This window comes from Echinops telfairi, unplaced genomic scaffold (assembly GCF_000313985.2).
Source record: "Echinops telfairi isolate 266 unplaced genomic scaffold, ASM31398v2 ScPeMD7_5;HRSCAF=22, whole genome shotgun sequence".
NCBI classification, from domain to species: domain Eukaryota; kingdom Metazoa; phylum Chordata; class Mammalia; order Afrosoricida; family Tenrecidae; genus Echinops; species Echinops telfairi.
The window spans coordinates 33607848-33630318 of NW_022103901.1; the positions used below are offsets into that span (position 1 = coordinate 33607848).

The following is a 22471-nucleotide window of genomic DNA, read 5'->3' on the forward strand; positions in this document are numbered from 1 at the left end:
CAGAATTGACTCGAAGGCAGTGCATTTGGCTTGGTTTGAGTCTCTCCTGATGATGTCTAAAGTCCATGAGACATTACGTCTCCTTTAATCTGTAGCCTTACTGAAGGAGCAAAACGGAGCTGCAGGTGAGTCTGAAGAGGAGATGGCACAATCTAGCTCAGGGAGTTGAGACGGGAGCTAGGGGAGCACAATTGCAGGTCACAGCCTGAATTTTGACATTTGTCCTAGTTGGAAGGGTTTAAGCAAGGAGGAGAGGAGTAACGTTCTATTTTGACTTTTGAAAGAGCATTCTGAAGGAGGGGGGAGTGGGGAGAGATGGGGGAAAATGAGCTGATATTCAGGGCTCAAGTAGAAGGCAAACGTTTTGAGAATGATGATGGCAACAAATGTACAAATGTGCTTGACACGATGTATGTATGTATGGATGGGTTGTGATGAGTTGTACGAGCCCCCAATAAAATGATTTAAAAAGAAAGAAAGAAAGAAAAAAAAAAGCAAGCAAGCAAGCAAGCATTCTGGCTGGTGTTTGAAGAATGAGGTCAGGCTGACCCTGGGAGACCAGATAGAGGGCTGGTACAAAGGTGATAAGGGCAGCGAGTTCCCAGGAAGGCCGCACAGAACAGGTTACAGGACCTGACAAAGGGGCGAAGACGATAATATTTTAGGGTGACAACTCGATTTCTGGCATAACTGAGCGGATATAATACGATTAGATGAGAGGCTGAGCGGAAAAAGCGCGTAACCCAAGGACGACCTCTTGCATATTCATCAACAGATACAGCGCCAGGTGCCAGGTGTTTCCAGCAAGGGGGAGTGCCTTCCACAGGCCCCGCCCCCCGCCGCTTAGCTCCGCAGGCCCCGCCCCTCGCGCTGCGTGGTTACGTCCGGCCGCCCTCCCGTCGCCCGCTCGGCTGCGGCGGCCGCAGCGCCTGAGGGAGTGAGTCACTGGCTGAGGGACTGCGCACCGGCGACTGGTGAGTGGCCCGCGCCCCTCGGGGCTTCCCTCCCGGGCTCCTCGGACCTAGATCCCTGCCTGGCCCTCGAAATTCAGCCCGCTGCGGCCCCGGCGCGGGCCCGAAAGGAGACCCAGGCGGGCCAGAATGCGGGGGGCCTCCAGCGGCGAGAGAAGGGCCGCCCTGGGGCGCTGAGGGGTCAGGGGCGACCGGAAACGGGGTGCGGCTGGGGGAGGGACCCCTGTGGGACAGGCTGGGCGTGGGCGTGGCAGCCGAGGAGACCCTGCTTCCCAGAGGACTCCTTAGCGGGCAGCTGGGAAGGCCTGACGGCCACTTGGGTTCGTGTAGGTTGGGCCCACTCCCTTCCCGTGTCACGGGGTCTTCGGGAGAGGAGACCATGACACCGCACCCGAAGGGACATCAGGGTGGCAGCTTCTGACGCTGGATCTCTGCGTTCTTGGGCCTCGGGCGACCAGCGTCGGAGATGGGGACCGTTGGCCTGCGCGGAGGTTTCGACCCTTCCCTTGATTCCCGTCCATCGGAAGTGCCCATTGAATCAAAGTCTCGACTGCGACACGCGTGACCCTTGCCAAGTCCGGGGCCGCCGAGAGCCAGGCAGGGAGGGCTCACTCAGCTCCCTAATCAGGACCGGTCCACCTGCCGGGTCAGAGCGCAGGTGTAGGCACAGCCCCAGCTGTGTCATGCCATTGGGAAGGGTTCTGAGGAGCCGGGGGTGTCCCCTCCTCTCTCTGAACCAGCCAAGGCGCGTGTGATTCAGACAATGCACAAAGGCCTGCCGTGTATTGTTGAGCCCCTCCGCAAAGATTCCAGCAATCCTAGGAGTTGATCGTTGCCCACCAGTGAATTTAGGATGAGGAGTCGCAGATCTGCGACTCTTCCTAAAACCCGTAGCCAGGCTGGCCTACCCTCCAAATTTGGTGCGCCCAAGAGCGTTGTTGGAATTGGAAGTAGATAGCTCACCTAAGCTGCCCTCTTTCTTCCCTGCTAAGCGCAAGTAGAAGGGAACAGGAGCTTACTAATTCTGTGTATTTGAAGGCCGGGCATGGCTTTAGCCAGTGTGTGTGTGATTTATTTATTTTCGTGGTTCATTTTAACTCCTTTGTGAAAATTTTCCATTTTTCTTCCTGTGGGGTGAGAGTAGTGGGAGATAAGGACCATGTTAGGAAGTCTGTGGTTTGCCCCTTAAGTGTTTTCCAAGAAGCATTATAAAGATAGAACATTTGCTTATCAGGAGATTAAAGTTCATGAGGACATTTTCATGTTTACTTGGTGAAATTTGAAAGAGATTTCAAATAAACTCCTGGGGCGGGGGGCACTCCCAAACTAATGAGGGTGTGGGAATTGGAAAAACCTCGGAAACACATTCATTGAATGAATGAGCGCATTCACTGGGGATGTAAAGAGGGAAATCCTGTGATTCCCATTTGATTTCCTTTTTTCCCTCTTAGCTCCAGAGTCAAGTGACCTAGGTCCATAAGAAGATGAATTCTAAAAAGTGAAGTGTCCGTGCCTTTAATTTACCCCCTAGACAGTAAGGCTTTGAGGCTGCTGTTGATTTGGGGGTTGAGGGTGGGGTGGCTACTTTTCAAAGTGGATATTTTTGAGCTCTGTATCAGGGTTGTACCAAATATTGGATGAGTATGTTTTGGTGTGAAATTTAGAATTGAGGTTTTAACCTCTTGGAGAGAAAAAATGAAAACTAGAGCTCTAGATTACTTCCTTGTATATCATTTGTATAACATAACCCCCGAACCCAACCCACTGCCATTGAGTCAATCCCAAATCATAGCGACCCTTTATAGGGCTTGGCAAAGCTATAAATCTTTACAGAAACTGGTAGTCTCATCTATTGTCCATGGAGTGGCTGGTTGGGATTAACAGACCAATGCAGGGGTAACTAAAAAGTTATACACAGGCATTCAGTGTAATTTTTTTTTCTCCAGTGTAATCTATTTCCCTATATTCTGTACTCAATATAGCGAAGTTCATCTGCTTTTAAACTAATAGCTTTGTTTTCTGCCAAACCGTACGATGAAAGTTCTGTTTTTTTTATTGTAATCTGAATAATTTCTCAGGATATTTTTGTGCTCTTAAGAAGGCACACCATTACCAGTGAATTATTTCCACCAACAAGAGAAAGATGAATCTTTAGTTGGAATCATTAAGCTAACTGCTTGTATCAAGGTCTCTCCCCTATTTTTGATATACCGGAAGGCATTTCATTCTGGTGAGCACACTGGTGTTAATATTGTCTGCTGTATAGCTTACTTTTCTTTATCAACTCCAGATACTTCCCTAACATGTTGCCTTCCATGGAATGACATATTTTATATTTTAAAGCCAATGAATGAAGGCAGCTGAGTCACTCTAAAATTTGCTTTTAAAATGTCTAATAAATTTGACACACAAGGTACTGATGATATATGGCAGCCGGTAATTGATGGGCTAGTCTAACAACATTACATACTTTTACAAAATATGCGATGATGTTTATTGATGTGTTTTGCAAGCAATCATTTCTGAATCATCAATGTGTTCTGATTAGAGCATAATGTTCCACAATTGTAAAGAGGATTCATTTACAAACAGCTCTGCATCTCTAAGGCATCGGTGATCATGACCAACAGAATCAGAAATGGGAACTCCTCTGGGTCTTCATATCAATCGCATCTGTAGTCACATCCTCGCTCAGCAACGTTCTGAACAGTTAGGCAGGTGAAAACAGGAATTCAATCCTAGAGGTTCTTTCCACTAAACAGGTTTCCGTAAAGCCTTATTTTTAAGCTTTTTTTAGTTTGGGGTGAAAGTCTCCAAAGCAAAGCCAACAGTTTATACACATTTTGCTTCATGACCTTGGTTGCAGTCACCACAGTGGAACAGCGTTCTTCCCATTTCTCGGATTCCCATCTCCATTTGTCCTCCTTTCTTGTCCTTACCTGCCTTCCAAGCTTTGTTTTTGGACAAACGCTGCCCTCTTGGTTTCATCTGGTCGATGATACTGAAGCGCACGCCCCTCCCTGGTGGTGGTTGTCATGTTATAGGCCTTATCTGTTGTTGGGGTATAATTTGAAAAGACTTTTAGCAAACATGCATTACTTTAAGGTGATCAATCCACTTTAGGGACAAATTCTAAGAGGAAATTAAGTGCTGTCTAGTTTGCTTATGGAGTAAAAATGGCTGCAGATTTTTAAAATCTGGCCTTCTGTCTCCAGATGAGAGTCTCCAGATGACCAGATTTTTGTGCGCATCCCCAAATGGTTGAACTGTAAGGGGCGTGGTTCTGCTAATTCCTCAGTTTGTAACCTTTTTGGTTCCTCTCACAAACAGCTATTCCAACATTAGGCATTTTGTTCTATATGTACATGAATCTAAATGTATGCATGTGAATTTAAATTATAAGGAGCGGGAAAAGAAATTGCTTGGCTTCCTGAAAGAGAAAAAGGAAGAAGTTGTGGCAGTTTTATCTTTTACTAAGAGCAACACCTTGAAACCTTTGGAGCCTCCGTTTCAAAATCTTAGCTCTGAGGCTAACGCCCAATACACCCGGAAGTCTTTGGAGCATTTGAGTGCAATGAATTGATCTCAGACAGGGGTTTCTAAACATTTCTGTTTGGAGAAGGTTGGGATTGGGCCTGGGAATCTATATTTTTTTAGTTTCCCAGGGATTTTCATTGTCAAGAGCATAAGCAAGTGTATCATTAAATTAAAAAATTGGCGCTGGGGGGTGAAGGGCCAGCCCCCACCCGCTGTTACTCCTATTGCTACTACTCAGATTCAGTAATACTACTTCTGGGTTCAGTAATGCACAATTGTACGGTTGAGATATATAAGTATTATATTAAAGTCATCAAGAGCATGAGAGATATTACAATAATACAGTCAGACATATTACAGGGTAGCATTGCTCACCTCAGCCCAGTTTGGTGGTCCACTTGGAGAGAGGGGGAAGGGAAGGAGGGGAAGGGAAGGAGGGGAAGGGAACAAGGGAGAGGGGAGTGACCAGGGAGTGAGCAGCAAGGAGATCAGAACCAGAGAGGGATCTATATTGCTGACTCACACCTATATACCTTTTGGGGGCAAGCCAGCCCACTAATTACAAGTAGAGACATACATCACAGGGTGGAGCTGCACTATAGGTTACATAGTAATGAGGGGCATACATGCAGTAGGAAGAGGGACAGCCGGTTTGGCCTGTCCCTGGCCCAACTGATAGAGACCATTATCAGTAGGATGCGAACTCCTCCTACAGGAGCCTGTCCATTGTCCCCAGAGGCAGGGAGCAGGCCCACCCCTGTGGAGGGATGAGACAGCAGTCTGGCAACTGATTGCCCTCAGTGGGGGAATGCCTGCGCATCTGACCTCCCCCCACAGGCAAGACTGAAGAAGGGCAGAGAAGTAAGTTAATGGGATACAAGAGTGAAGGAACAGCAGAAGAGGAAAGAAAGAAGTGATTGTTGTAGGGTGACAACTGTCCTTTCAGCTTTTATATCCCAGGCCAAGCAAAAGGGTATAGATTTGTTTTCTTCCCAGAAGTGTCATCAGTCTAATTATTGGAATAGTTCCCAGTAACTTTAAAAGGGTATGGCAGAGGGTGGGGGAGGTGTCATGCACTTCATTATCCCAACTTTAAAATTTTCCTAGCTTCACATCTTCCTCCCGGCGAGAGTTCTTAGTCTATTGTATTGTATTGTATTCTCTCTCATCTGTAGTGTACTGAGGCCCTCTGTCATTTACCTGAGCCCTTCTCCATACGTACAAGTTGAGGGCTGTGGGAAGAAGGTACTGATTGGCAAAACAAGCTGCCCCTGTGGTTTTAGCTAAGGGACTTGGCAGGCCTGCCTCATCAGGAGCTGTGGTGATAACACTTTTTTGAAGCCAAACACTGGAATAGACCCATGGTCTGAGAGTATGGGTGCCCTGAAGGGGTTGTGGGACAGGATACTTGAAATCAGAACTGCCCCAGAAAATTTGGAAGATATGGCTCCAAGTTCAGCACTGTTGTAATGCACAGTTAGAATTTATAGTATGGTGCACTTATCATGTTATTTTTGTTCTATTTCCCCATCTCTCTTTCCCTCTGGAGGAGCCCGGGTGGTGCCATGGGTTAAATATTGGGTGTCAATTGAGATCCGTGGTTTGAGCTTACACTGTGGGGACAAAGATGACACAGGCAGTCTGCTTCCATGAAGATTTACTGCTTTGGAAACCCTAACCCTGCCCTATAGGGTTGCTATGATACAGAATTGCCTTGAGGGCAGTGGGTCTTTGCCTCTAAATTTCCAATTACTTGAAATCCAGAGCAAGATCTTCCCTAATCCTTGTGGCCATTGAGACCATGAGCATGTTTGTTGCGAGTGACAGATCACATGTAATGTCACCTGCACAACTGTATCTCTGGTGTGCTATTCTCCTGCTTAGACCACGGTGGGTGCTATGCTGTAGTGGAGCGCGCTGTCCCTGGGAACTGTCTCCAGGGCAGTGCGGAAGGGAGCAGAAGACAAGGGAAAGTCATCGGCACAGAGTGTGGACTGGGTGGGAGAAGGGCTGGACAAAGGCAGCATCAAGTAGTCGGCCGGGCCAGGCTCACTGTGAGGAGAGAGGAGTCAAACCTTTACTCCCTTCATCTTCTCCAGGAAGGCAGGAGAGACAGGCTTTGCTTAGTAATAGCTATACTACTAATTAGAAAATAGCTTGAAAAAGGCTCCATTGCTCTGCCACACACCTGGGTTTTTATTAACAGCAGAATTTTCAAATGTCTGTGGTCAGCATCTGGTTGTTCTGCTTTGTAAGAACTTTTGTGTTTGCAGAAAAAGGCATACTAGTGGACCTTCAGGGGCCCTGGTGGCATAGTGGCTACATGTTGGGCTGCTAACCCTGTTAGAGTAAACCAGCCTCTAACATCTGTGGGGGTCCGTAGGTACAGTTGTACGGCTATAATATATGAAGATCATAGTAAAGTCATAGAAGATAGGAGAGGTAGGAGAGAAGATGAGTCAGACACATTTTATGGTAGCATGCTCATGTCAGCCCCTCTTGGTGGTCCACGTGGAGGTGGGAGATGAGAGGAGGAGAGGATATATTTGTAGTCACAGATTATAGATACTTGGGGGGGGCGTGCAAGCCCCTCTGATTACATAGGAACAGGAAGGGGCTGTACAATAGGCATATGCATGACAGGAAGGGGCTGTACAATAGGCATATGCATGACAGGAAGGGGCTGTACAATAGGCATATGCATGACAGGAAGGGATGTGCTAAGGGTGTAGATGAAATAGGAAGGGGAGGGACTAGGGGTACACATAGAACAAGATCAGGACACCCTAGATTCAAGATGGCAGCCTAACCTTGGTCCTCCTTGAGTTGACTTGACCTTGTCTTTGAGCTCTCCATCAGGGATGCAATCCACTATCCTTATCAGCAGAGAGTGGGCCCCCAACCATGGTGGGACAGACAATAGGATCTGATTGCTTTAGATGGCTGATGCCCTCAGGGGGGTAAACAGCTTGTGTTAATCTCAGAGTGTACAAGTCATTTACCATGTGTTGCAAGCAGCTTCCTAGGTTTGGGTATACAATATGGGGAACAACCTGGGGAAAAATCTTTCTGTATCCCACATAACCCCAAGGTCAGCAGTTCAAACCCACTAACCATTCCATGGGAGAAAGATGAGGCCTTCTGCTCCATCATCTTTAACCTATAGAGAACCTTATAGGACAGAGTAGTTTCTGAAACTTTAAATCTTTACAGGAGTAGACAGCCTCATCTTTCTCCCTTGTTGGAGCAGCTGATAGGTTCGAATCACTGACCTTGTGGTTAGGAGCTCATTGTTTAGCCCACTATGCCACCAGGGATCCTCCCCTCTCTTTTTTTAGGGTTCTGTAATTTGCTGTGACATCACACAGAACTCACAGACTGTCAGAGGAAAGGGCTTGTACAGTTGTGGAGCTGGCAGATTGTGAATCTGTGGGTCAGATGTTAGTCTGGAGGGTTCCCCTCATTTACTGGTTGCTGAACCTAGATCAGCAGGTTAGACAATTGACTCACAGTGCTGGGGAAGCTGACAGTTTGAGTCAGGTGACCCCCTGCTGTCTTAAGTCTCAAGAACCTGATCCAGAGCAAGAGCACACTTTGCCAAAGCATGCCTATACAAATATACTTGACGCGGCCTCCAACGAACGACAGTTGTGAGGATGGTGCCGGACTGGGTAGTGTTTGCTCTGCTGTACATATGGTTTCCGTGAGTCAGAATCAACTTGACAGCACCTAACAACAGTCCTGTCTCATTAACGTAACGGGCAACACACCAAAATGACACCGTAGCCACAGGCACAGAGGCTAGGCTTGTAATTTATCACGAAACTACAAGGGCCATATCAAGTAATCCACCCCCTGCTGCCAATTGTGCTTTTCTGCCCCTCCAGGTGGCCCTTCCAGTCCCATGTCCACATGTTAAAAAAGGCTCGATGCCCAAGGCATCAGAGTGACAGCAGAAATAACTGCCACCTGGTAAGTCTGCTTTGAACCTTTGTGTGCAGAGTCCTGGACGGTGAGAAGATGGGCAAAGACAGCCAATAATACCCCAGCATACTTCCAGACCTCCCTGAGTTGGCAAAGCTGGTGGTTGTCATCCTAACACTCTGTGTTCTGGGTGACAGGGAGGTTGAAATACACTGAGCAACAGGAAGAGGGAGAACTTGAATTGAACCCTGGGATTGGTCAGTGACAGAACTGGAAGGAAAGAGGAGGAGGTAACAGAGGACCAAAAGGGGCCAGAGAGAGGAGGCAGCTGGTGAATCCCCTGAGAGCCCAGGAACCACAAAGAGGACACATTTATAAGAGGTGCCTTGGGGCAGGAATTTCTAACCTGGAATTCTGGGACCATGGATAAACTTGGGGGGAATTGTGAATTACTGAATGTCCCCTGGTGTAGCAGGGCCAATGGTCCCCAGTTGAGAACCACTGGGCTGGGGATCCTCTGGTATGGACTATGTTCCTTTTTTTATATGTGACTTTCCTGAAGTCTCTGTAGCTTTCCTCATACCCTCTAAGGGACTCATAACCAAAGAGGCTCAGGTCTCCGTAGTTTCCAGTTGGGAGGTACGTGGATAGCATGTCATCAACAGAATCCCTTAGGGACATTCCTTTGCAAACAAGCAGCCTTCACGGAACACCAACTGTCATGGATGTGCATGAATGTTCATCCAAAGAACAGTGTGTCTCCATGTGTATACCGTGGTCTAATCTGGTTCCCGGAACTCTGAGCACTGCCCAGGGCTAAAGTGCCCTCATAGGCTAGAATGAGTGAGGACAAAGCAAGGCTCACGTCCGCCCACAGGGACCTTACAGTAAAGTGCAGCTGATTAGATAGAGCGAGTACATGCTCACAATGCAGGAAAAGCCCTAAGTTCACAGTAGCTGGGGGAGTGAGTTGTAGATACACAAATCATGGGCTTTGGGGAGGTTTGGCGGAAGGTGCTTGCTGGGCTGTTGGAAGTGGAGTGTGGAAAAGCAGAGGCAGCCTTCCCATTGTTGCAAAGCCCCAAGCTGGCCTGATGATGGTGGCTGGTTCAGTACTAGCTTCCCACTGTTTCTGTAAACATCTAGTACATACAGCTGGAAACCAAATGCCTGCTGCCTATGTAAGCAAGCGTCCTACCCGTGGACCATAGGGCCACAAACTAGATAGGGTTTGGGAGCTGAGCTCCCAAGTAGTTATTAACCTTCCCCCAACTACAGAAGCTCCACTTCTGTGTCTTAAATGTTGGCCTTCTGTGTGGGGTTTGATTTGGAAAAAAGGGTTGTATGTAACTCGCTCAGTTCCAAAGTGTCTACTCTCTGCTTCTCTGGCTGATGAGCTGTGGGAGAGTTACCCTCCCCATCTTGTCTTCCTTTTCTGAGGTTGCGTATGTATTATTGCCTAAGCATGTCCTCTGAGCCCCCGACTAACAGCCAAAAGGTTGGCAGTTCAGCTCTTGCTCACCTTGGAAGGCAGGTCGGCAATCTGCTTCCAGAAGGTCACTGCCATGAAAACCCTCTGGAATAGTTCTCCTCTGCTCACATGGAGTCTCTCTCAGCAGCTGGCGTCAATTCCATGGTAACAAACCACAACAATGGAGCCCTGGTAGTGTAGTGGATTACATGTTGGGCTGCTAACTGCAAGGTCAGCTGTTTGAGACCACCATCCGCTCTGAGGGAGAAAGATGATGCTTTCTGCTCCTGTAAAGATTGACAGTCTCAGAAACCCTGAAGGAGTTTTACTGTGTCCTGTAGCATCGTTTGAAGGCAGTGAGTGTTTTTGGAACATGAATGTCCACGTCCTCAGTCAATAGTAGACATCCTGGGTTGTTTGAGTTTCCTTCTGCTAATGGTTAACGGAGATGGTTGTTTGACCAGTTCTTGGGCCTCTTGAGAATTATGGGCGAACATTTATGTATCTTGGATTAATGTCTTTATAGGCACCACCTCACTTGAAAAGATGGAAGAAGTTAATTCAGTCTTAACAGTTGGAAGCCTCCACTTTTTTCTTTTCAGGAAATTGTGATCACTGGTTTGCTGTTTTTCCCTGGCAGTAATGATCAACTGTAATCCTCTGGTGTGTTTCCTTCACAGTGTACCCTCAGACAGGCTATGGGTTTGTTAGGAAATCATAGAGCTATTGGCTTCTTGCATTTGATCCTTTCCTTAGAGGCACAAACGTGAAGAGGACCCTGCAGCTACTACAAAGCCATGTACAAGGAAAACTAGAGGGAATAAAAGATCCCTCCCCACCCCCAGCTGCAGTGTCCATGTGTCACATGGTATACACAAACACATAAGGTGCAGGCGTGCTGGCAAGCATTGGTTTCCTTGACTAGTAAAAATTTCCCTGTAACATTTCCGTTAAAAAAAAAAAAAGTAAGACTGTGTTCTGCCCAGTCAGGCTTTCAGAGACCTTGGAACAGTAGGTGAAAGGTGAGCTCTCCGGAGACCTGTGTCTGTACCAGGGCAGAAAGGTTTCCTTTCTCCTTCAACTTATGTGTAGCCAGAGGAGTTACCTCAGTACAAAATATTACATGCTGAACTCCCCAATCGGGAGTTTCTGCAGTTTTTCAAAGCTTTCAAAAAGCTTACTCACTGGCCAGCAATTTTCCTCACTTCTAGGATTCACTGTCACTTGTCCTCTTTGTCAATAGCACTTTGAGGATCTCTGGATTTGGGGAATTCCTTAAAAATAATTTGTTCCCTCAGCAGAACCCTGACAGGGCAGGTGTTGGGCAGGAGGATATAACAGTATATGAGCTGTCATCTGGGAAAAACATGCAAATAAACAGTAATAGGATGACAAGTAATTAAAAGGCTTGCTGAGCCCTGGTGACACTGTCTGGTTTCTGGACTGCTAACCACAGGCCAATGGTTCAAACACACCACTGTTGCATGGGAGAAAAAGGAGGCTGTCTGCTTCCATAAAGATTTAAAGCCTTGGAAACTGTACAGGTCTCTATGAATCAGAATCCATTCGATGGCGGAGGGCCAATAGCTCCTAGTGGAACATCAGGCCTTCCAAAGCACCCACTCATTGTTATGTAGAACTTGTGTTTAGGAGCTGTGCAACCTTTTCAGAGGAGGCGTAGCATGGAAGAGGGCCCTACTGTGGCTGGTGGAAGGCTGGGGAGGCCACAGCCTGACCTGCTTTGCCTCCTGGTTAAGGCTATCCTCCCTGCTGCAGCTTGCTGAGAAAGTCAGTCTCTTTCTCTCTCTCTCAGAACATTTAAGATTCTGGTAGTAGAACTGGTCATAGAACTTAGCCCTCCTGATTTGTAGCTCCTGATCAGTCAGTCACCAGACTAGTAAATGGCAGGTTTCTCCCTGTTTTATGTTCCAGCCCACACTTCTGTCAGGGCTTTCATCTCTGCCTGGTTTTGTTAACTGAGCTTGTGTGGAAGATTTTGCTTACTCTTGGTCCAAACACAAAGGAGGCTGATTCCCAGGAAGGCATGATGACCCTTTTCATTGCCATCTGTGGGCAGTGCCAAATTGCCCCTGGTACCAGTAGCCTCTTGTGTTTTCTGAAATTCATTTGCCCCAGAAAGCATTATAAAGGGTATTTGATAAAGGTGTGATGAGTAAGGTTTGAAACATCGTGCCAAAACAAATCTCATCTTTTCTTTGCAAATGATTGAAGGCCTGAGAGGGATCTCAGAAGCGTGTCTTTGTTAAAACTACCTCTGCACTGTGGCAGAGGGTGGAGGCAGCGGTCTCAGCTTTGTTGTGGAGGCACTGCCCTGTGCATCATTGCACATCGAGCAGGATCCCTTAGCTGTACCCACTAGAATGTAAAGAGTTGTGACACCCCAAAATGCCTCCAGACATTACTGAATGTTCTCTGGTATAGCAGGGCCATTGGTCCCCAGTTGAGAGCCACTGAGCTGGGGATTGGTTGCCATGAGTTATAAATGCAAATCCAGCTTATCAAAGGATCATTTTTTCAGTTTTTGCACGTTTTTCAGTTACCCAAACATTTCTTTTTATTGATGGGTTGCCCTCAAGAAACAAAACAAGACACGTGCCCTTCCTCTTCCATACTCCCACAGCAGCGCCTTCACCTCCTGGGGCTCGGGGCTCCTTGAGAACATTTCCACTGGATACTGCTCTTAGTGCTAACCATCTTCCTGTAGGTTCTCTGTAGATTTTATTTGACTGACAGTCTTGGAAACCCAAAGGAGTACTTCTACTCTTCCCAGTAGGGTCTTTATGAGTTTTAGTGGGGAGGCTATGGTCCAGGAATTTTGTCACTGGTGAAGAGAGTGAGGCTGGGGCTGTGCAGACTCCATGTGGAGAGCAGGCTGAGCACCATGTGGCCGTCGATGCCCTTCCCCTTCCACCAGGGAGGGCTTCTCGGAGGAGCTGGAGCCTAGAAGGCCTTTTTAGAAAGATGGTTTGAAGATGCAGTGTTACATAATCACTGGTCATTCTGATTTTCTATGTTCTAAGTGTGATTATAAGGAGTCCAGGTGACCCTGTGGGCTAGGTGTAACCTCAAGGTCGTTATTTCAAACCCACCAGCTGCTCTGAGGGAGAAAGGTGAGGCCATCTGCTCCTTTAAAGTTTCCCAAACTTTATCTAGGGTCACTGTGATTTGCAATCTACTCATTGGCAGAGGGTGGGTAAATTTAGTTATAAAGGAGCCCTAGTGATACAGTGGTTAAGCGTTTGGCTTTGGCCAAGAGTTTGTGGTTTGATCTCACCAGCTGCTCCACGGGAACAGAGCCAGGAGTCTCCTTCCATAAAGATTTCTGGCTTTGGAAACCCAATGGGGCAGTTCTGTTCCGTCCCTTAGGGTCATTAGGAGTTGGAATTGATGGCAGCGGGTTTGGTTTTTGTGTTAGTCTGGGTACCTTAAAGAAACAAATCCACAGAAACTCATGAGTAAGAGAGAGTTTTATATAAAGGTTAAGTGCACATCAAAAAAACACCCCAACTCAGTGCTGCCCAAGCCCACAAATCCAACATTAACCCATATGTCCAACACCAATCCACAAAGTCCTCCTCCATCCCACACACTCCATCCCACATCCCATACCCCACCAAAACACACACTGTGACTCCGACTGCAGGAGGAAAGCCAAATCAGTGAGCGTGTAAGCATCCCAGCATTGACAGGGGTCTCTACACGGCTGCTCTAGCACCTGGAGCTGCATCAGGGTAGGTCCATGCAGCTTCTCCTCAGGGATGTCTTGCAGGAAGTGAGTCTTGTCAGCTGAAGCACAGGGAACTGGCTAAGGCAGCTGCACCCTGGTCCGACCATCAGAAAGCAAGAGACCAGAGATCTAGAAAGGCAAAGCTCAAAGCTCACCAAGCCATTTATCCCTCCACCCTTCAATTAACCCCATGTGTTTATCGGCTAGGTTAGCATAATAAACTAACTACCTCAGTTTTTAAAAAAAATCATTTTATTAGGGGCTCATACAACTCTTATCACAATCCATACATACATCAATTTTGTAAAGCACATTTGTACATTCATTGCCCTCATCGTTCTCAAAACATCAGCTCTCCATCCAAGTCCCTGGCATCAGCTCATTTTTCCCCACCCTCCCCGATCCTCCCTCCCTCATGAACCCTTGATAATTTACAAATTATTATTTTGTCATGTCTTGCCCTGTCCGACGTCTCCCTTCACCCACTTTTCGGTTGTCCGTTCCCCAGGGAGGAGTTATATGTAGATTCTTATAATTGGTTCCCCCTTTCCAACCCACCCTCCCTCCACCCTCCCAGTATCGCCACTCACACCACTGGTCCTGAAGGGATCATCCACCCTGGATTCCCTGTGTTTCCAGTTCTTATCTGTACCAGTGTACATCCTCTGGTCTAGCCAGATTTGTAAGGTAGAACTGGGATCATGATAGTGGTGGGGAAGGAAGCATTTAGGAACTAGGAGGCAAGTTGTATGTTTCATCGTTGCTGCATCGCACCCTGACTGGCTCGTCTCCTCCCCGACTAACTCAGTTTTCATGGTAAGTGTGGTTATGAGGTTGTGAGCTAAGTAATTTATTACTCAAAAACCAAACTCACTGCCATTGAGTTGGGACTGGCTTATGGTAAGGAACTGCAGACCTTGAGGATCTTGTGGTAGCAATGTCACTATGTCATCAGAGCTCCTGACCATTTGCTACTAGTGGGTGAAGATGTTTTATCCTGAAAAGAAAGCCTTGGATTGTGTTAAAGATGACTCTGTGTCACTGCTTGCTCATTCTGCAAGGCAGGCTAGTGTGGAAGAGAAGCAGCTCTGGTTGTGAGAGGTGACAGTGGCTGGTAATTTCACATCCTCTGTGCTCCAGCCCCTCCCACAGGCCATTGTCACTCCTGCCCCACAGACACAGAGGGACAGAAGTGCAAGCCTCCACTGTCCCAGTTAGTATGAAGGAGCCACTAGAAAATAAAACAAGGGCAGATCTGTCTGAAGGCATTAGTCTTCAGCCTCAAAACTCAACACACACACCAGCACCCACACGGAAATAATCCCAAATTGCTTAACCATTAAAGCTCCACTGGCAGAGGCAAGGCCTGTTGGTGTGCTGAGGTGGCAGCCACTCCTCTGAGAAAGCCCAATAGCTGCTGCTGCTGCCTCCCAGGGCCCCATAGACAGGAGCCAGAGCAGATGGGGCCTGGCACGTGGAGTTGTCTGGGCTTGTGTCCTTGCCCTTGTCCCATCCCCCAAGTTCTGGGCAGTAACACCTAGCTCTGTAGACCTATGTAAATGTGTGAAGGTCCCCTCAGGTCCAAAGTGAGAAAGGAGCTATGTCCTCAGATGGGCTAGTGCCTGGGCCAGTGGAGCGACTGGTCTTATTAGAAGTTTATGTTGATACACTTCCTGCCCATTGTACCAAGACAGAATATTTGAGGGGGCTTCCAGAAGTTCGTGGAACCCTAGGATTAAAAGGTAAAGACAAATTATTTTCCCATGAACTCTTTGAAGCCCCTGTGGCCAGACAGGCAGGCCTGTTTACATTTCAAAGCCTCAACATAAGCTTGAATGGGCTCTCAGAGTCCACAAGCCAGACCTTCCCCTCCTGTGCATTACTGTGGTAGTTACTGTGGTGATGGGTGCCATAGAGATGGACAGACCCTATTGTGACTTCCCCTGGGGATGGGGGTGCCCAAGACAGGGCTTCATTGTCCACCAAGGCCTGCCAGGTCTGGCTGCAGGCACCAAGTGTGGGGGTATATGCCATCTTTTCCTGGGCTGCTAGCCTTACTAGTCATCAGAAGCAAGCATCCCAGGGACCCTCGGATTGACTTACTTTGTAATCTGAGTAAACCAAGGTGAGTGCTGGGGGTGAGCCACAGCAGCTTCTGAGACTTCATGGTAACCTGAGCATTGACTCCTCAGAGACTAGAGTTGGGAGCGCCCTGAGAATCCTGCCTACCAGTGGTTGGGAAAGGCGCTGGGCTCCCGCAGTATTCATGTCCAAGTGGCTATGCTCCTCTCATGTGGACATGCCAACGAGGACTAGCTGGGGCCAACGTGGGATCACATGGCATTCAGAGAAACTCGGTTTTGATCCTAAAGCAGGGGCAATGGTTAAGCACTCGATGGCTAACTAGAAGGCCAGTGGTTCAAACCCTCCAGCCACTTTCTGTGAGAAAAATGTGGCAGTCTGCCTCTGTAATCCCGGGGGTGGGGTGGGGTGGGGGGCATGTTCTGACAGCTTGGACACCCTCGGGGGCAGCTCTGCCTTACCCTGGAGGGTCACTATGAGCCAGTGTCAACTCTACAGCTACTGTTTTTGTTTTATTTTTTGGGGGGGAGGTTTGGTCCTAACATGTGCATTGCCTGAGTGACCTTGCCATATTATATAGTACTCGGGTCTCTGTTGCTTCTTAGAGACCCATGCTCTCCCCTCAGCACCACACTGTCCTGGGTGGAGAGGACCCCTAGGAGCCAAGAGTATGGCTTAATATTCCTAAGTGCAAATTCAGCTACAGCATTTTGCTCACATCCTTCCCCCTCCAGGTGACAGTGTGCCTGAGTGAGGGGGAAATGTGACTGACAAAGGATACACAGGACAAGAGGTATTGTCCCAAAGTTGGATGAATTCCTAATTCTTGCTTGATGGGTCTCTCGCGATGGCCTAGGTATTAGTCAGCATTTCCTGTCACACCAGGCCTTTGTTGTGTTTGGTGCCTGCACTTTGCCTCCCCATTAAAGTCTTGTCCTGACCTTTAAAAATTCCAGCCCTGACTCCTAACCCCAGTCCCCAAGTGCTGTTTATGGGAGAGACTAAAGATCATTCTTATCTCCTCAAGCCCAGCCAGATCTGTTTTTGTTCTGACAGAGGTGAGGCAGCGAGTCTTGTATTTGTTTCATTTGTGGTAGGAAGCATCTGTAAGCTACAGCTGGTCTCAGGGTCAGTGGCAGGGAGCTCCCGCCCAGCCCTTGTCCCAGGTTTAGGTCCTATCCTTGGAGTCTGCTGGAACACCTGCTCAGAAAGCTAGAGGTGAGCAAGGGCCCAAAGTGCTCAACTGCTGACTGGAAGGCTGAGTTGGAGCCTACCCAGAGGTGTCTTGGAAGAAAGACCTGGTGATCTACTTCAAAAAGATCAGCAACCAGATGCAATGTAAACCCCCACCAAATTCACAATAAAAAACCGTGATCTAAAACTCTCTGGACTTGTTCTATTCTGACAATTTTAGGGTTTAGAGATGGTCAGTCCTCCAGAACAACACAGCACCTTACATCTGTAAGGGAAGTCTCAGACCTCCTGACCTTCAAACTGGTTTGCAATTTCATTTCTGGTCACTTTGTGTCCAGATGTGTAAGTGCATACTGGGTGACTCTGACCCAAGTGCTGTGTGTCCCTGGAGCCCTCCTGTTCCCAGCACTGCTTGTCTCACTTGCTCCGTTTCCAGAGGTTACTAGCTACCCGTTCAGTGAACTGTGCACTGGAATTCACACAGTGATTAAAGGGGAGTGGAGAAGTGGCAGCAACAGAGTTCTGAGAAGACCTAAGTCCATTTCTTCATTTTCTTCTTTTTTGAGCATTTCATTGTGTTGCAGGCGAAAGTTTACACAAAAATAAAGGGATTGTTCTATGACCTCGGTTGCTATCTTGGAAATGTGTCAACACTGTCTCCATTTTCCACCCTGCATCTTTCATTTCTTTTTTTTCCTTTTTCTTTTTTGGTGTCTTCCATTTCTAAAGGAGCCCTGGTGACAGTGGGTCATGAGTTGGGCTGCCTGCTAACCTCAGGGTCAGCAGTTCGAAACTACCAGCTGCCTTGAGGAAGATGAGGCTTTCTACTCCCATAAAGATTTACAGTCTTGGGAACCCAAAGGGAAATTCTAATCTGCCCTATAGGATGTGTCAGCATTGAGTTTCCCTGCCCCTCCTTGCCTTCTGGGCAAATACTGTTCATTTGGTCTCATATAGTTGATTGTTCCAAGAAGCACAATTAACACCTCAGCGTGGTGTGTGTTTGTTTAACAGGCTGATATATTTGATTGAAAGATGATTACGAGGCATGGCTTCAGTTCCTGGTTAAAAGAGTATCTTGAGGCAATGATCTCAGGGTTCCTGTAGTCTCCATTAGTCCATCAAGTCTGGTTCTTTGTATGACACTTGAATTTTGTCTACAGTTTCTCCCATTCTAACTAGGGCTTTCTATTGTGTCCTTGGTCAAGTTGGTCACTAGTGGTAGTGGCTGGGTACCATCTAGTTCTTCTGGTCTTAGGCTAGAGGAAGAAGTGGCTGTGGCTTGGTGGACCATTAGTCTTGTTGTCTAACTGGTTCCATGACACTGATTTCCTTCACTCTCCCTTGCTCTAGACAGGAAGAGTCCAATATCTGTATCTTAGATGGCCGCTCATAATAAACTCCTAAGACCTTAGATGCTACTTGCCAAACTAGCATGTGGAACATGATGGACTGTGCTGTACCAGCTGACTGATATGCCCCTGAGATCATTCTTAACCTTCAGAAGCTACTGGCCTGGATAACATGGCATCCTCCCTGTGGTGAGAGGCCCCTCTCATCAAATCCTTTGAGCTGATTTGCTGTCTACTGCCTCCACCCAGATGTAGCTGGTCCTCAGCTGTCTCTCTGGTCTCCAGTCTGCAGTGGCCACGGTCCTCCCTAGAAAGAACAGGTGTTCCCTCAGGTGAGACCGCCCAGAGTGACTTGCTGTGCTTTGTCATAGTCCTTACGTGTTCTCAGTCACTTCATTACTCACTACACTTGGCACCTTTCTCAGTGAAGAGGCCAACGCTGGGACCACAATGGCATCTATGAAATGTTCTCTCACACTTAGCACACGTTGTCCTCGGCGCATACATATGAGGTGGAGAAAGAAACCACCTTAGGGAGGAGGACACTCACTGGCTCAGGGCACTGCTAAATAAGCACAGCACCCAGGACTCAGGCCCACATCCCCTTTCCCATTCAGCCGGAGAGCTGGGCTCCAGCAAGTCAGTAAGGGTGAGTGAGCCCTGTAAACCCAAAGGGGCCCTGTTAACCATCAGCCCACGGAGCAGCGCAGGCCATAGGGGCTATTTGCAGGAGGCAGATACAGGTCACCCCCACTCTGCACACACCTTCTTCCAGTGGGGTACAGAACCGGCCTCAGGCAGGGGGTTTGCTCTTATAAATGACAGCTTTTAGACGCCGGACAGTATAAGATACAATAATAATTTATAAATTATTAAGGGTGCATGGGGGAGAGGGGAGGAGGAAGGGAAGGGGAGGGGGGGAAAAAGTAAAATGAGCTGATTCCGGGAACCCAAGAGGCAAACGAATTTTGGGAATAATGAGGGCAACAAATGTATAGATGTGTTTTATACAATTGATCTATATATTGTGATGAATTGTATGAGCCCCAATAAATTGATTAAAAAAAATAAAATAAATGACAGCTTTTAAGTGGGGCTGAGAACAAGTTCAACTCCAAGCTGAGTTTCCAGACTGGGCTTCTCCCCCTGCTAAGTTTTCTGGGGTCCTCAGAGGCCTGCACAGCACACAGGGGCAGCTGACAGTGTGTGCCTTCTTAGGGCGGGTGGCTGCCTAGTAAAAAGGCAAACTCGTTCTCACTGGTTCTGGTAACGTAATGACTCTTCATGTTCCCTAATAAGGTGGTCTTTCTGTCAGTATCTCACCCCAGCTGCCCAGTGGTAATGGACGCTGGGCAGGCAGTAATTCCATTTTACCAGGAAAATTAAGCCAAGGAGGTCTTAGAGGATCTCAGGAGACATCTGCCTGCACCTCCTCTCACCTGCTGGTTTTTCCTTGTGTACCTTGCTGTCTCTACTATTGATAGATGGGTAGAATGTTAGAATTTGTTCTCCTTATTGTGAACAGATACTCAGAAAATAACATTTGTGCTAGGCAAGTCATTCCTGCCTGCTCAGGTCTGTTGAAATTATGTAGACATGTTAAGAATGGCCTGGTTATGGGAGGCCCTATAACAAAAGCGAGTGTCCCCACTTAAGGAGAAATAAAGGAACCAGAGCCAGTAATCCAGGAAAGGGCAAGCTGGAGTCCCTGTAGTCACTGGATATCATTTACCACCATTTGATTTTTGAGAGGCAGCCCCTCATTCTGAGCTGAGACCCTCCTGAAGTACAGACTGGGTTAGAGGAGAGAATAGGGCTACTGGAGCTGTAAATACATGCAGAAGCAGATTGCCACATCTTTCTCCCTTGGGGCCAGCTTGAAGCAAGGGAAATACAAACAAGTTATTAGCTAGAAAATCCTAACAGAGGAAAAAGGGCAGAGTCAGATTTGAGCAATGAAAGAAAACCCAATATCTTACCCATTCGTGTAGAACCTTAATACCTGATTCACATTTGTACTTTGTATTTTAGAATCTAAACTGTGTATTCTGCATGCATGTGTTTGTGTGTGTGTGTACTCCTTCATCCACCTAGCCTTGATGTAGGATTTTTGTACTGCCACCAGTACCAAAGTCCCCAGGAAGCTGGGCTAGGATTGGAGAATGGTTTTGGACTTGGCACCTGGAGGGTGTGCTCTGCCTTCTAAGCCTCCAGTTCAATCTGGGTGGGCCTCCACATCTAGTGCAAGCTGAGTCACATTCTGCCTTCTAGAAAATGTTGTTTGTGTGTGGGTTGTGAGCAGGATCTTGACACCCAGACCGAGAGCCAGCAGCTCAGAGCACCTGAGAGGCTGGGAGGGATGGCTGCTGAGTGCCATACTGATGGCCCGGTGAGGATCATCTGGCCACTGCCAAGTGTCACAATGCTCATGCATCAGAGGTGGGCTGAGCTTCTCTAATTCCAGGGAACTGATTACCACGTCATACCTGCTCCCCAAGTTCATCCCCCAGTTCCACTGGAACTTGACACCTGTTCACTGGAGGGGTGTTGTGTCAGATCAGGTGAGCAGCAAAGGTGATGGGAATTATGGAGTTGTGGAGGTAGAGTTTATAAGCAGAGGTCAGTGTTTTTCTGGATGTGGACAAGAGGACAGATCAACCTTTCTGGAATTTGTAAAAACCAAAGAAAGAAGCCCCTGGGCATGTGTGTTTAGTGCAGCTCACACAGGCTCTTAGCTGCTTAACTTGACCCTGTTTCATTTCCCGTTTCCCTCATTCCCACTCATCTCTTCACTTTTGAGAGACTGGACATCTTTATATAAAAGAACTTCATAGATAAAAAATACAGATTCCTTACCATTGAATTGATTCCAACTCCTAATGAAGAAGCTGTAAGACAGTAGACCTGCCCAGGGTTCCAAGGCTGCACATCTTGATGGAGGCAGATGCCTCTTTTCCCAGAGAGCAGCTGGTCTTTTCAACCGTTCCAGTTAGCTGAGTGCTTAACCACTGTACCACCAGAACTCTATAAAACAACAGAGTTCCCTAAAAGCCAAGCACCCATAGCTGCCCCGATTCTTTTGGCACCCTGGACACAGAGCTGTGGTCAGTGTGTGTGTGTGTGTTTTGATGGTGGCATTGTGTGCAGGCCTTTATGGCTGCAGTTTGAACAGTGGCCCTCTGTTGTCCAACATGTCCTTTTTCTCCTGTCACTGTGCAGCCAGTTACCTGCTTTGGTACAAGTTATTCTGAATACTTCTTGCAGTGTAATCGCAGAGTGGTCTATTTTTTTATTTTTGTGGGCTGGGACAACTCTTGTTGCTACTGAAAGGTTGATATCCACAAAAGCCCTTCGTTTGTGATGGGACCCCATATTGGAGCATGTCAGTAGTTTCTGGCAAGAAATAGGGTTTGCAGTAGGAGGTAGGAGGACACATAGCTTTTCAGAGAGTAAAGAGAACTACCTCTGCTGTTGCAGGGTGGGGTGGTGGGGGTGCGTGCTGCCCCAACTCCCACCCCCACCGTTTCTAGGTGGGATGGGCAGAGAATGTGCCAAGGCTGGTAGCTGTCTTTGTGGGTTGCTTCATTAGCCCCAGGTGCAGCTGTGAAAAGGTCTCCAGAGACCTTCAGGGATGTGGGATGGGTTTATTGCACAAGCAGTGGGATCTGGTTCCCCAGCTGACGAAGACTTAGCCCTGGCAGCAGGCAGCAGGGACTAGTAGGCCCACAGGTGCTGTCCCTTAGTGCAGCAGGGCTGAGAGCACTGCCTGCTGCTGGGTGACTCCAACAGTTACTGGGACAGACCACTTTCCTTCCAAGCACACCCTGCCACCTCCTGCCACTGTCCACACCACTGGACCACCTCAGAGCTGGGCCTGTGCTTTTCCTGGCTGTCAGGACAGCACTGCATTATTTTCTGGTGTTTTGGGTAACTTTTTACTTTATTTGGTTTGATGCTTACAGGCAACATGTTTAAGAGCAGTACAGAGAAGTCTTCTCTTTCCTCAGAGCCTGTCAGTATTGTCCCTCAGAGGCTTTGCACCCCTGCCACTGTCCCCTTGGGGGAGAATATGTAGGGTACCCTTTACAGTAAAAGCTGCAAGCTGAGCACTTAAGTGCTTGGGCATGTTTGTTATTAACAAGGATGCTTTTGCAGCTGATGGTGCCCATCTATAAAAAGGTATAGCGTCTGG

The 22471-nt window shown here is 47.7% G+C and overlaps 1 protein-coding gene across 1 annotated transcript in view; it reads left to right on the forward strand.

Annotated features, from left to right (window-relative positions):
• The first annotated feature begins 895 nt into the window (after positions 1–895).
• Positions 896–22471, forward strand: part of HMOX2 (heme oxygenase 2) — a 26069-nt gene continuing 4493 nt past the window's right edge. Inside the window, exon 1 of the mRNA XM_004706228.2 lies at positions 896–974. The gene's annotated coding sequence lies outside the window, so the exon portion shown is untranslated. The remainder of the gene's footprint in view (positions 975–22471) is intronic.